The following is a 15865-nucleotide window of genomic DNA, read 5'->3' on the forward strand; positions in this document are numbered from 1 at the left end:
CAGTACAACTTGAGAAAAAGAGGAGAGGCTCGAACTCTGGATACTGCTCAGGCCAACACCAAAGGGATGGAAAAGGGGAGTACAGCGGGTAAAGGTCCCTCCTTCCAGCAGAAGGATACCATACTTGCATTCTTTTAGCAGAGTCAGCCTTCAATCACCTCGCAATCTATAATAACTGAGCCGGAAAGTTCCAATACTGGAGAGAGGGACACACCATGACTCTTTGAATTTTGAAGACATTGATAACTCCCTCCTGGACCTATGTTTCAATATACAGCAGAACATAATAACAGCTGCAGAATCTCGGGAGAGGGGAGTCCCTGGTGGTCAATGCACAATTACTAAGTGTGGACGCTAGCCCTACTCTGCCCTCAGACCGTGACCACCTCTTTGCTTCTCCCAACTTGGTGATTGATTCCTCAGTTGCTGTTCAGGTTGAAGATTCTGCACAGACTGAACCCACAATTTTGGGCGAAGCAGTCTATTATGGCCTCCATCCAGTTCACTATGAAGATTTTATTAAAATAGAGTGGTCCTATAAATGAAAATCTGCAGTACTCGCCTACCATGGGTAATCCTCAGCTCATTCCGGAAGATGTTCAATTGACTAATTCATCTCTGGCTGGGGTACATCAGGAGCCGGCCTTAGTATCTATCCCCAAAGTGCATGTGACCTCTACTGATTCCTCGATTGTTTCCTATTCAAGGAAGCAACGCAGGTCGGCATGGCGGACGGCCTCCTGCAAGATCCCTTGTGATATAGCTGCCTCACTCCCTTCTATGGCAATACCTGCCAACAAAATCTAAAAATCCACGCAAAAAGGTAGCGCGCAGTAAAAAACGTCAGGAAACAATTCAGGGTAAGCTCACCAGCTGGATACTAGCTGATAAGACGACGCAGGGTGCACTCCTCGCTGCATCAGCATGACAAAAGCTCAGACTCAACAATATCCCAAAATTCTGTAAAGGTCCATTATAGTAATTATACGCTGATTGTACCCAAAAAGCCATGGTCATTAGACCTCCATCAAAGAAGGGGGCGGGGAGTAAGGATATTGACACTGCTAAGGAAACCAAATTGGGGAAAAAGATCTGCATTAAGAACTTGAATCAAAAGTCCCAGGATAAATGGCTTTGAAGTTCAGCCTTTATAGCCCGCCTTCAGCGAGTGCCTCAACTAGGTGTTTTGGTGTTGGAGAACTTTGACGTTTTTGAGCCACTGAAGGGTTCCAATCTGAATGTCTCGGCAATACACTGCAAACATGCTGAAACAGCACATCTCTTGCGCACTTTTCAGGCGCACCTTCTTGCAATGGACGTTGAGCTCGATGTGAAGGTGGATGCGGCCGACCCTGCTTTTCCAGCTGCAGGGGGACTTGGTAGAGCTACACTGGCAGAGCAGACGGAGCTTCCTGCGAAGGAGAATGTTCAGATATCAGATATTCAAACAATGTTGAAGTGGCTAGCAGAGTCACTGCCTATAGCGATGGGCAAACAATGAGAATGGACAGCCATGGAATACTCGTGGTTTCACTCATTTTCTATCTCCTCTCGGCTCATTGTCTTACGTCAGACAAAACAATTTCTTCCTGCTCCAAGAAACATGGATAACTACCACATTGGTGGTGTATGGCCACCCCATTCACCAAACATTAGCTAAAAAAGGTAGCAGAAGAAGACCGTATGGGGGTCTAGTTATAAGGGTGATAAACAGTTTGAATTCCTGTAAAATCTCTACTTTAGATCATGATTTTGCACTCGCAGTCGAGGTCTCTTTTGGTCCGATAGACAACCAAAGGAAAATAATGCTGATAAATACCTATAATCCTCCGGAGCTAAAGAGAGAGGACAGCTCCAAGAGGAACTGCACAACATCATGACCAGCATGGATGGCGGGCAGGGGGAAGACTACATTATCTTTGGGGGATATTTCAACTGCAGATGTGCTGACGGGAAGGGTACTAGCATAAGAGACATTCTGCTGCTCAGGCGTATAATGAGGCAGAATCATTCTGTTAATGAGGGCCTGGGCTGGTTGAGGTTTTTTGATAGCTGGGAAATGGAGATCCTGAGTGGGGGTACAAAAGGTGACATCCCATGTGAATGTACTTGGCTAGGTGGTAGCACACATGCTACCATGGACTATATGTTTATTAACAGGGAGGCAGCCCTCAGGGCCCTGGAGATTCGTGTTAGCACCAGTAGCTGGGACGACCACAAGGTCCTTGTCCTGCGGCTCAGAGCTCCCACTCTTCAGTCCACTACGCGGGAATTGGGAGACATGCTTACAAAACACCAGGCTATCTGCATTAGATGGTCTGAAATTATCATACAAATGGCTAGAAATACAGCAGCCCATTTGTCCAATTGTGATCTTGATGCCTTCCACAACATGAATGTGGAGGACATTGAGAGGTGGATCTTTTCATTCTCTGGTGCTCACACAACCACTAAAATGCCTTTAATCTGTAGAGAATCCAGACCTTACCTCAGTTACAATAAGGCCATTAGAGACATGAAACACAAGTTGCATGGGGACTTACGTAGAGCCAAAACCTGTGCGTACTGTCTCTGTACCTATCTTGCTGAAGCTAGACATCTTAAAAACACATATGTAATTGGTTGCACTGGTGGTGCCATTCGAACAGAGATGCAGCCTGGCAATCCATGGTGGCAGCCCTTAGTAGTGGAGATTCACAGAGTATCTGGACCCTTTTGGGCAAGGCTAAAGGGTGTAGGAAATAGATAATGATAAACCCTATTAATGAACATACTTGGGTGGCTTTTCTTCACAAACGTAATGCCACTGATCCCTCCCACTTCCATCATCATCATCATCATCATCAATACGTTTATTCGGAAACACATTTCCATAAACAGCAATACAAGATAAAATACAATACAAAATACATGACATAAAAAGAAACACATTAGATAAAAAATGGCAGAACTTTAAAAGTGCATGTGTGAATGGCGATTAATATCCTCCAAGGGAATGCCTGAATAGTCATTAGATTATCAATATTCAGTCAGATTTTGACAGATGATTTTAGTTCTCCTGTGCAAGGCCTTTCTCAAATAGTCCACCGAGCCCCATGCCACTGGAAACGTGGCAGCTGAGAGTAAATAGCAAAGGGCTGGTCTGGCTTGAGACAATCCAGCTGACCTCAGTAGTGGCAAAAGTGTTTTCCTCCTTATGTCCATAAATGTTTGACAAAACAACACGAAGTGCAAAAGGTCCTCCACGGGGTCCTGACAGCAAGGACAAGCCTGAGGTTGAGCATTGTGAGACCAGTTTTTTGTACAGGCCCCCAGCCATAAACAGTCAAATCGTGCTCTTGTAAGTGCCCAACGGTCATAAGGTTTATTACTAAATAACAAGCACGGCTGGTTAGTGTCTGCAATACTTAAAACAACATGCCTTCTATTAGCACAAGTGCCTAGTGCAACAGACTCTCTGTTTGACTCAAGGATGGATTTATACAATTGCTTGTGGACCCTTACAACACATGGAGTCAAAAAGGCTGGAGGGCAGATGAGGCTAGCACAGTTTAACTGATTCACACATTTCTCAATATAAATGAGCCACGGTATTTTCTTGGCAGCCGGACTTCTTACCAATGTGGTTATGATTTATGTGAAAGAATGGCTTTCTGATTTGACCATAACGCCAGCCAATGCGCAAGGGGGGCCAGTAACCATTCATCACCAATATGGGGGCACCCTAGTTCCAAATGGGTGCCATAATTTGGCGCTGACTGCGGCCGCCCAAGTAGTTTTTTTAAGAAACTATTCTCAAATTTTTCAATGCTTGGAATCTTTTCAATGCCCCACAGTGCAGCCCCATAGTTAGTGGGTGTTTTGGTTTGTGCCGTGTAGACTTCAAGGATAAGCTTGAGTGGATGTCCTAGACAGTTATTTTGAAAACGGGATATGCCACCCAAGGCCTGTCTCATCCTCGTACATTGTTTGTCCACATGGCCAAACCCTCGCCAGTTCTTGGTAAAGCTGATTCCCAAATATTCAAAACTAGTAACCCTGGGAATGGGTTCTCCACCACTCAATATCCTCCGCATCTTGAGGGATCTGACGCCTGTTCTCCTGCAAGCCATAACGGCAGATTTTTGGGAGTTCACTGAGAGTTTGTGAGTGGCCATAAATTCAGTGTAAACATCCACCAGGCGTTGTAAGGCTATAGGGGTACGCGCTATAAGTACCATGTCATCGGCGTAGCATTAGACATTAGAATTAACGAGGGCCTGGTATACACCGTTTATATACAATGCAAAAAGCACCGGTGCCACAACACAACCCTGGCGTACACCCAGAAAGGTCTTGAAAAAAGCTGTACACTGTCCCTGGTCACCAAATCTCACACAAGCTGATGTATTTTCATGTATTAATTGGAGCACCTTGACCAGATCTTCTGGGCAGCCAATCGACCTGAGCATGGCCCAGAGCATTGCCCTATCCACTTTATCAAATGCGGTGCTTAGGTCCATGAAGGCCAAGTATAGTGGCTTGCCCCTAACATATATTGATGAAGCACCCACCAAATATAAATTCAGAGCCTGGTCTCTGGTTCCCAGTCCTGGACGGAAACCATATTGGGTCTCTGTGAGAACCCCTGAGTCAGAAATCCACTGTTCGAGCCGTGCCAAAACTACCCTACCAAAAACTTTGAATGAGGTATCCAAGAGGGAAATTGGAAGATAAGAAAGAGGGCTACCAGGATCACCCTTCTTAAAAATGGGGAAGATTATAGCCTGACCCTATGTTGCCGGATAGGTGCCCAGTTCTAAATATGTGTTAAAGGACTTGGTCAGTAAAGGAGCCCAAAGGTCCACCTCCATACAAAAAATATCAGCAGGGATAGCATCTGGCCCGGGAGCGCGATTGGGGAGTTGCTTACTTATGGCCGACTCCACCTCTTGAATTGTAAAACGCAAGGAAGAACCACGTGGACCATCACAGCAAGAAGAAGGATGAGCTTTGTATAGGGAGCTAAAGTGATCAGACCAAGCCAGAGCACTTACAGTGTTCTCCTTATATGTTTTCAATCTTTTATAGGGGGGCCCATTTGCCACAAAATCCCAAAATATTTTGGAATCTCGTGACTGTACAGCCTGAAGTAGTTCCTCCCAGCCTTGCTCATCTAGGTTGCACTTCCTAGTGGCAAGGGCGCATTTATAATGTGCCCTAGCGGCAATTATGTCCCGCTGGGTACTATCTCTTGCACCCAGGATAATTTTAAGGCTTTTCTGTGCTGACCGACAAGATTCATCAAACCATGTTTCCAATTTCTTTCTCCCCATTTTGAAATCCCTTTGGAAGATATTCGACATAGTATCCCAAATTTTCTGTGAGGCTAAGATTGCCGACCTGGGGGATGTCCATTTGATAGAATAAGCATGAATTCCTCACTGTTCACTTTTCATATGGAAGACTGTGTGTCCACAGGGTCCAACTTAGCCCATTTTATTCTCCGTTTACACAGGGGATTGAGACTGCAATGGTCCAAGTGTAAAAAATTAACCATTGAGACCATCGGTGAGACAATTCCCAAGACCAACCGCAATGCGTGGTGGTCACTGCATAACTTCTCAAGGACCTCAAACTCCTTAATTAGGTACCAATCTCTTACGTGAAGACAAAAATAGTCAATCGTGGAGGATCCCTGTGCGCCCACAAAGGTTGGCCTACCGGGCCGGTCATTGCCTACACGGCCGTTTAAAGACCGAACCCCCCACTCAAAAAAACACTCAGAAAACTGTAAACCCCTTGCACACATTCTTCTATCCTCCATTTGTGCAGGGGCTACCCCATAAGCAAATTCTTCTCCAGGGTCTACATTTGTAGACAGCTCCCCTAGACCCAATTTCGCATTAAAATCACCAGCCAGTATTAACAAAGACCCCGGTTCTCATTGTCACTACCGTGTGCTTCCATCAAGTCTCTCAGCACACCTGAACACCCTTGGTTCGTAATATATAGAACTATTATAAAAATTGACCATGAGTAGAGAACAGCCACTGGGAGGACGTGCAGTAATGCATTGCACATACCCATTCTTGGTTTCTCTCACTGTCAGCTTTAAGGCTAGAGATGCCTTTACCAAGATTGCCAGGCCACCAAAACATCGTCCACGTCTACCTTTTTCAGCTGGGACACATACGGAGACATAACCATCTAAACATAATGGAGAAAGTGCCCACGTCTCCTGAAGGAAAATGATGTCGTATTCACTCATAGTGGCAATTATCTCCCTCTGTGAGATCTTGGACTCAGCGCCTGCTATATTCCAAGATAAGAAGGACATGGTTGTTTGAAATGGCGCCCGTTCATTTTGAAAATGGTTTTACCCCCATGCACCCTCTATTTCAGATAGATCCTTTAGATAACCCGCCTCCCCCATGGCAGCTAGTCAATCTAGGTCTTCAATTTCACCCAGGACCTTGTAGCTATTTGTAAGATCAACCATGGCCACTGGTGTGATTGGTACCATCTGACTGCCTCCCCCAAAACCATCCCTTGCTACTCGTGGGTACAAAGTTTTGTTGGTGGTACGTGGTGCTAGTGGGGGTTGGTTTACCGTGTAATATGCTCCTAAAGGAAAAAAGGCACTGTTTTGTAAGGAAGAATTGCAGGCCCTCCACTCTGGATTAATGGAGGCAACTACATAGTTAAGCATGGCTGGGGCGATCATAGACACCACCACACAGTCCCCCACAGCCCATTCTGGTTCCTTCCCCACCCAGGACACCCTCCTAGCCATAAGGATGCCTCTAGGTTTCACCTTCATACCGGGCAAATGTGTATTGATCCATTGTGCCGTCTTATTTAAGAGAGAAAGGGTGAATTCCACCTGGCCAAAGGCCACGGGAGGGAGTCCCGTAATGACTCCCGCCAGAGGGGCAGCCTCTGGGGGAAGATTAAGTATGACTTGCTCACTGAGGGGACATTTGTCTTTTAAGATCTTGTGTGTACCGACGGCTGAAACCCCCAGGCCAGTGTTAGGCCCCTTGCAAGAAGTGTGATCCAAAAGTGCAGCATTATGCAGTATTGGAGGCACAGTTGGTCGAGTGGTGACTATAGGGTTATGAACCACCGTCTCACCCCTGTGTAATTTAGTTAAAGAGTTTGGGTGTTGTGTTGTAGGAGCTTCTGCTGTGGGCACGGGAGCAACTCGCCTTGTGCGTTCTACAACAAGTTCACTAATTTCCCTAATGTCTTTTTTTAGACCTCTTAATAGGTTGTCCATGATACATAAGGTTGTGCTTAAGGAGTTTTTAAGGGCCCCTATTTTTTCTAGGACCGGTGCTAGCTTTCTGTCTAATACCGCGTCCAAGATTTTAAAATCACTCGAGGCTGACTCCAGACAGTCATTAAATGATGCAGCAGGATGAGGGTTCTGACCACTATCCACCAAACTGCGCATAGAGTCAGCTGCTTTTTCTTTCTTATGTATTGGGCCGCCTGCATAAATCCCCACGCTATCACCACCCGTTAGGTCAGTTTCCAAGGGATGGTTATTCATTGAGTTTTCAATACATTGTGAGAGGCTGGGTAGTGAGGCATTTGGAGAGGGTAATAAAGGCAGTCTTTTGTCACCGTGTGCACTAGATTGCAGGCTAGCAACTTCGATGGCTCTTTCTGTGTGTTGAATACACTCTTCCAGTTTGCCTGCCATTTGCTTAAGGTATTCATTTAAGGTGGATTGGCCATGGTCAATCTGGGCGCCTTTGCTTTTTATAGGCTTCAATTTAGGATTATTGCCAGCGATATCCTGGGTTCCCGGCACACCCAGAGAACAGGGCTTGCTTTTTTTGGTTTTGTTAGGGACCAAAGGAGGGGCTTTGGCCTTACGTTTGGACATAGTTCAAAGTCCTAAGAGCTATAGACCGAAATGCCCCTATAAGTAAGAAGACTAAGCGTGTAGCTTATAGTGCAAATGCAGAGGGAGTAGAATTAACCACACAAAAATAGTAAAAACACACAGGCACGGTTTAAAAAACCCTAAAAGGGAAGATTAAAAAAAACACTAAATATGCACACACAGCACAAGTCAGGACCAATTTATGCCATAAGGCTAGGGTAGGGGAGAGGAGAGACTCACTCGCAGCCCCTCTCCCTAACAATCTAACCTAACAATCAATAACCCTGAAGCCCTGAAGGGCATAAATCAACTTCATTTCCAGCAGAAGAAGTTAGAAAGAAATCACCACCTCCAGGAACTGGGACAAGGCACGCCCGACAGCTCAGGGAGCGCCCTTACTCCCACTCTCCCCCCCTGTCCCACGGTTCCAGTCCTGAAGATAAAACAAAGCAGGGCGCAGAGAAAAGGTGAGGGTGGCAGGCAGTAAGGGCAGGGCACACCCGACAGCTTGAGGAGCTGCCTCAGTCGGTCTCTCCCCCCGTCCTCCAACCTGCCACAAGCTGTAGAAACTGCCAAGTTCCAATTGTCAAAAATAGCGGGCAGCGTCCTTGGCCAGGATGTGACAGTAATTAGAGCAAAAAGGATGACTTAATAGGCAGGGTCAGGGTTCAAGATGGAATCTGTATAAACACAGTCTCAGTTCCTGCTACTTTAATGTCACCCTTATAATGACTTTTCAAGTGTCCTTAGCGGCAAGATACCACAGTGGGAGTCACAGCAACACAAAAGGGGTGAGTCCGAAGAACAAACGGACTCTTCACTTCAGAAAGTCCACAAGCCCGAGACTGAAATAGGCCAAGGGAAGAGGGCGGGTGAGAAAGGCTTCAACAGTCAAATAGCCCCCCGCCTAACCGCCCGCGCACAGTGCTTCTGATGGAATTGATCCGTGTGTGATAGCGTGTGAAATGCACACAGATCGGGCAGCAGCAAGGAGCAGGGTTATTTCGGGCTAAATGCTGCCAAAGGGGCTGTACACATATTGCACGGAGGATGCAGGCCAAACTAAGGCAGAATGTAAAAAAATCCCAAGAAGCCCAAGCAGTATGCAGGAGGCAGGAGGCAGGAGGCAGAGGTGGGGGTGGAGCAAGAAATGATTAAAAGGCAGCTAGGGCTGCAACCCCATAACAATCATGCCTCACGCCGAAGGCCGCCTATACTGCAACATCCAGGGTCCAAACCACTGCTGCAAAGTTAAACAACTTTTCTCTTCTTCACAACCATGGGCGCTGGGATAAATACACACTGGCAGCACACTGCACAGACTGCCCTTATCCGCCCTTCGCCGCGGCTTTGCTGTGAATGAAAGCTTTTGAAGAGGCCAGCCAGGTAAATCCACTTAACCCCTTCCTTCCAGCAGTCCTAGGCAGAGACTGCCCTTATCCGCCCTTCTCCCACTTCCACAAACTGATCTTAAACCCGTAGGCAAAACCCTAGCGATAGAGGAATTGGATATATATTTGAAAATGACAACACTCAAGTCCTCATGGGCTCCAGGGCCTGATGGTCTGGCCAATGTAGTTATGAAGCGCACCCTAAATTTTGGTCTGCGCTACTTAAGATCTTATTTGACAAGGTCCTGGAGGAAGGGATTATACCCTCCTCCTGGCACACTGCCATTCCGGTCCTTAAAAGGGGCTCCCTCAGAGATATTGACAATGACTGTCTCCTTTCTGTGCTTGATTGCAGAGGGAAATTATTTGCCTCCTTTCTCCTACTAGAGTTGATGAGGTGTTTTGAACGTGAGGGTATATTAGACATATACCAGAGTGACTTTCGGCTGGGCTATTGTACAGCACATAACATGCGGTTGCTTGATTTCTTAGTTGAGCAATCTCAAGGGAAAAACACCCCTCCTCGTCATGCCCAATTCATTGATTTTAAATCAGCTTTAGATACCATCAGTAGATCAATGTTGTGGCAAAACTTGGAACAGCTAGGCTGCCCGATGGGGATCCTCTGCTATCTCAAACTATTGCACATGAACAACACAGTTTCCCTCAGAATAGACTCCGGAGGCACTATGACGGACCGATAGTTCAAACTAAGGGGGTAAAACAATGGTGTGTCACGGCCCCGCTCCTGTATAATCTTTATATCTCAGATCTTTCCTGGTTCTTATCTTCAATCAGAGGCTGCTCCCCTAAAATAGGTCAGACACACTGTGCAGTCCTTGCATATGTTGATGATCTTGTTTTATTAGACCATACCTTTGCTGATATGCAGTGTATGGCTAATTCTCTCTGGGCATATGCTGAAATTAATGGTCTCACAATCAACAAAGAAAAGATGCAGTTCATGCTGTTCACCGCCAAGCATGTAGCTCGCCCTAAACTGATTATTTCAAACCTGTTAATTTCTTATACTCCTCTATATAAATATCTTGGAGTAGAATTTGATGTGAGCTCTGGATACAAAACTTGTATCGAGATCTGCATCAGGAAATCTATCAGCTAACCTCTTTAATTGTTCAATTCAATAAAAGAAGGGGCGGCTACATGCTGGCGGGGGTGATGCGGCTCTATTCTCAATGTTTGACCCCTCCGGTCATCTATGGCCTTTTGTAGTGAGTGGAAGGCCGATTTTGGAGGAGTATACTGGGTCTGCCGCAATGTGTCCCTATGGCGACTGAGTTCAGCTTTAATAGGGGCATGCATATCCTTTTCAGTGACATAGGGTGGGCTCCAGATTGGGGAGATAACATCAGTACTCAGTCTCACATTTGAAAAGTATCTGGGGCTGTGGGACTGGAATGAAAACTTCAGTCATCTTGGGACGCTGAAAAGCTCTTCTTTTATCGCTGATGTTTTGTATGTATTCAGGAAAGCCCAACATTATTTAAAGCTATGTCCATCTAGTGAATTAAGGAGATTCGTACTGCTATTGTGTATACATCGTTTGCCCGTATTAAATGTTCTTGGCCCCTCTCTCTCAATGAGAGAAGAAGATTGATCCTGTCGACTATGCTGTATTAAGCTAAATATTGAAACAGCTAAACATGTCATGACGGAATGTCCCACCATGGGGGCAGAACACGTGAACTACTTGTGCAAGTATACTCATCACCTGGAATCTATCCAGGACGAATATTTTTGGAAGCAATGTATTAACTCCTTAAATTGGGGACTACACACGGCTCTGTTTAGGATATGGAAGATAGTGCCTAAGCAAAGTAATTAATTAAATATGAAGGAAGGTAATTAATTAAATATTAAATGAAATATTATTGTCTTAATTGTCTGAACATTCTGAAGATCCTGAATGATATGCTGATTGACTAATGGACTATTTGATTTGACTGTGTTCAATCTTATTGCATCTTTGTACTTCTATATTGTTGAAAAGAGTTGGGGGGGGTAATTCATGGAATAAATGTGCGCCGAAATCAGTGGTGCAAGCAGGCGCTAGCGTGAAAAAGCCAGCAAATGCGTGCGAATCGCACGCGTGCGATTCATGGAAGGACCTGCGCGTGTAATTTCCGGGATGTGCGCCAAATCTGCGCGTGGCGCACACTGGCGCATGCGTCATTTCCACATCCCGAACGCCGTGCGCGATGCGCACAGCGAAAGCGCACAACGTCAGAGCGCACATCAAAAAGAGGGCGGAACAAGGGGCGGAACACGTGGAATGGGGAACAACGCGTGAAAATAAGGGCGTAACATGGGAAGTACCGCTGGGAAGTACACAGAACGCCGACAGGCACGCGAACTACACGTATTCATGGAATCGAATAGGGAAAACCCACGAACGTCAAAACGCATGCACACGCACAATTACATCCGCCACGCGAAAGCAGGCGGAAGCGCCCTCGCGCAGCATAAAAGAGCGCGCAAACAACAAACAAGCATATACAGCTACGATGAATGTCCCGTTCCTCGCAGCAGTGATCCTGGGACACCACAGAAGGAGGAGAATAACCAGGCCCCGCATTTTTTGCCCAGGACCAGCCTTTTTGGGATACCTGATGACCAGGTCTATGGTAGGTATAGGTTTCCACCTCATATCATCCTAGAGCTGGTCCCAAGCATTGAGCCCCTTGGAGAAGGTGCTCAATGTACTGCATTGTTTGACCACAGGGTCATTTCAGCGGACAACTACCATAGTGGGGGGGGTCTCACAGGCCACGCAGTCACGCTGCCTACACCAGGTGTTGGCAATCATCACTGCACCCCCCTTAGTCCGCAGGTACATATACATGCCCAGAACACCCGCAGAAAGGCAGACCGTGGTACTGGACTTCTACAGTGTGGCACACTTCCCCAAAGTGCTCGGTGCCATATATTGCACCCATGTGGCCCTATGTCCACCTAGGGCCACAGAGCACATCTATCGAAACCACAAGCACTGGCATTCCATCAATGTGCAGGTGGGATGTGATGCCAAGGGGATCATCACCTCTGTATATGCAAACTTCCCTGGGTCCACCCATGATAGTTTCATATTCAGAATGTCTGCCCTCAGCCAGGCTCTGGAAGCTGGGAAGCATGGCGACACATGGCTCCTAGGTGAGTACAAATGCCTGTGCACGTGCATACATGTCACACACAGACAAATACAAAAGCCCCACGAATGACAACTATTATCACCTTACCAGGGGACAGTGCCTACCCTCTGAGCACCTACATGATGACGCCCATACGGAACCCCACCACACCACCCCAGGTAAGATACAAAGCAGCCCATATTGCAACTAGGGCCACAGTGGAGCGCACATTCGGAGTGCTCAAGTCACGCTTTCGCTCCCTTGACCGCTCTGGTGGCCAGCTACTATATGCACCCCCAGTAGTGTGCAGGATCATTGTGGCAGCATGTGTCCTGCACAACGTTGCAACATGGCATGGCGTACCGGTGGACATGGTGGTGCCCCCACATCCCCAACCACACGCAGGGCCACTGCGCATGGGAGGGGAAAGGGCATGTGGCGAGGCAGCCCGTACCCAGCTTGTGGCCACATTTGTCACCTAAACTCCAACCCCTGCAGTGTGCACACAGGCCTGGCAGGTCACAATCGATGGTACACACTTAGGGGTTCGGTATGCCCGTGGTGACAGGTAGCAGACTCGGGCAAGGAATACAATAACACAGAAAAGGTAGTACTGCTACTCGGAAGGGCTCAACCCAATTCTTGTCAATGAATGAAACAAAACATATAGGTTATATCGGGGAACCTTTACCAATTGTACTAATGGAATATATCCCCAAGTTAGTGGCCCTTGAAATTGTCCTGAAAGAAAAAAACACACACACATCAGGGGCTGTGAATATACATTATTAGTATTGAGACAAAACAGAGTTCTCTTATGAACACTTACATATAACAAGATTCCAAATTGTAGACAAGAACATATAGTGGAGTCACAAGTAAAACAATGTAAAACGTGTTGTGATCCTTGAATTCGTAAGGATTGAAAAAAATTCAAAATGCATCATGAAATTAAAGCATGAATGTTGTCTAGAAGGGCGGGTTTTCAAGAACACATCATAAACCGTAAAAGAAACATGTAGAGATCAAAAGCACTAGTAATTCAGCGCTTATAAGGAACTGTGAGAAACTATGTCCTTAAAGAAATTAGCCAGGTTTTAAGTATCTGGTGCATGGGCTTATATAGAAGGCATCTTATATTTCAGGTAAGTTACGACAGTCGTGGATCTGCCTATTCTAATGGGTTCTACCACCAAGGAAAATGATCCTGATAGTCGTGTGCCAACGTAGCAGGGGGTACATTTTTGGTTTAACCAACAAATGTATTTAAATTGCATAAACAATATCAACCAAAAAAAAACAAGCAGTAGGTTCATTCATCCCCCTTGCATAGAGATAACGTTTCGGCGGCAGTGACATCCATCTTGGAATTGCATCAGAGGGATTTATGCTTGTACATGGTAGCCGCCTTCATCAGGCGATTGAGCGGCCCCACGGAAAACTTGTGATGAATCTCTCGGTGGGGCAGGCTCCCCGGTCAGGCCTCCACGGTGAACAGGAGTGTTCATCCAATTGAAAGTGTGACAACTGCGCCGGCCTCAATGTGGAGGGCACGGGTTGAGGTTCAAATCCGGAGTTTGGAAACTCTGGGCTGAGGTGGGTTCACTCCAGGAGTCCCGTGGATTCCCCCACACTTGGGAGTCAGGGTGGAACTCAGCTATTGGGTGAATGCCCAGTGGGGAGGGCGAAGTCTTTTGTTAGAGACGTGCGGCGTCTGGAAACCCCTGAGGGATCGTGAGGCGGTTGTCCTCTATCCTGTCCTGCAGCGAGTGTGGCTGCGTACTGTGGGGCGTGTCTCTGCTTGTTGTCTCCTTGTCGAGTGCTGTGCCGTGTGAGCCTGGGGTGCAGGCCGGTACTCTGGAGACGGGTGGAGTGCATCCCTAGATACTTAAACACAACCAATCCCATGTGACCAAAGGAAACACATTGAAGGCATTTCCCCCCCACCCCCTTGCTAAACAGGGCATGAAAGGACTGGCATGCCACCTAAACCCTCCCAACACTCATCAATCCTGACTGCCACACCATACCATGGCATGCAACGTGAAAACATGACACAATAGTCATGAAGTGCCATGTGACAAATGTAAGTAGTCACCAGACAATTATACCTCACATGGAATCGGATGAAAGGAGTGACCAAAACCTCACACTCTGAAAACGGTGACACAAATGCATGCCACCAGTCGTTCAAGCAACAAAAGTCTGAATACCTTTCGCCATGCACACTAGACAATAGCAAATAGCCATATAAAATACCACACAATGCACAGCACAGTGAGTGTGCATTGCATTCGTGAAAACACCTCTGCATCATTTCAAAACATGGCATACAACCAAATATCACCCTTCCATGCATGTCCACGAATAATGACTCAAGTGAACATGGATTGTCGTGACACAGCATGAATGAGAAGGCAATCTGGGTGCAATGTATCTGGGGGCGGTGTTGCCAAAGTGTATTCGTCCATATGGACATGTCTAGAATACATGCATGTGAAATGAACTGAATGCCAGTGTCCCATACAGAGCACATATGAAGATAGCACCAAGGACCCCCCTGTGTCTCAAACCTCACCCATCCCTAACACGTCAAAATAAATCACTACATTGTATCAGCCATTGACCAGCAGAACATATCATGTGCAGAGTACACCACATCGGCAATGGCAGACAGTGACCCATCACTGAATCATTGAAATCGATTAAATGAACAACACACAAACTTCATCAAAGTGCATCAATGAGGGTATGAATAAGGGAGAAGAACAGTACATTACTACATGTCCTTCAAACAGTCCACAGTGTGAGAATGAACTGGAAAAGCAAAGTACATATAATAAAGGCCAGGACCAATAAGGGAGAGCCTAGGGACGGATTGTAGGATGACATAACTAGCATCAACATTCCCATGCCTGACGGCAATAGTCGCAGTGCAGGAGTCACATAAGGAGGGGAGTGACGGAAGAGGATGGAAGAGGTGAGGAGAGTAACAAAACAAGTGACAAACTATGGTAGGTCTACAAAGATTCAACATAGTGCTGGGGAGGCGGAGAAGAAAAACAGGAGGAAAAGGGGGAAGAGATGACCTATAATCAGTGGTAGAGGGACTAATGATCAAATAAGCTGTCAAAATAATACTGAAAATGGTGAACTTGGGGCGTGGAAGGACGGAGGTAGAAGGGCAAATGTCTGCAAAGAACAAGCGCCTATGTATCACCATGGTCAATGGCAATTGGGCTAGTGGTTGAAATTGACTGCCAGAGTACAAGGAGGAGGCCAAAGTGGGGTGGAGAGGGAGAGGTAGGAGAGAAGGGAGGAGGGGTCCAAGCTCAAAATGACCAATGGAGGAGATGGTGAAAGAAAGCACACACAGGGGGCAGAGGGAAATCTGCCGGTAAGGAGAGTAGGGGATGTGATGATGAAGGGGGGAGACAGAGGGACACTGA

Source organism: Ambystoma mexicanum, chromosome 2q (genome assembly GCF_040938575.1).
Source record: "Ambystoma mexicanum isolate Mex_15411 chromosome 2q, UKY_AmexF1_1, whole genome shotgun sequence".
NCBI lineage: Eukaryota > Metazoa > Chordata > Amphibia > Caudata > Ambystomatidae > Ambystoma > Ambystoma mexicanum.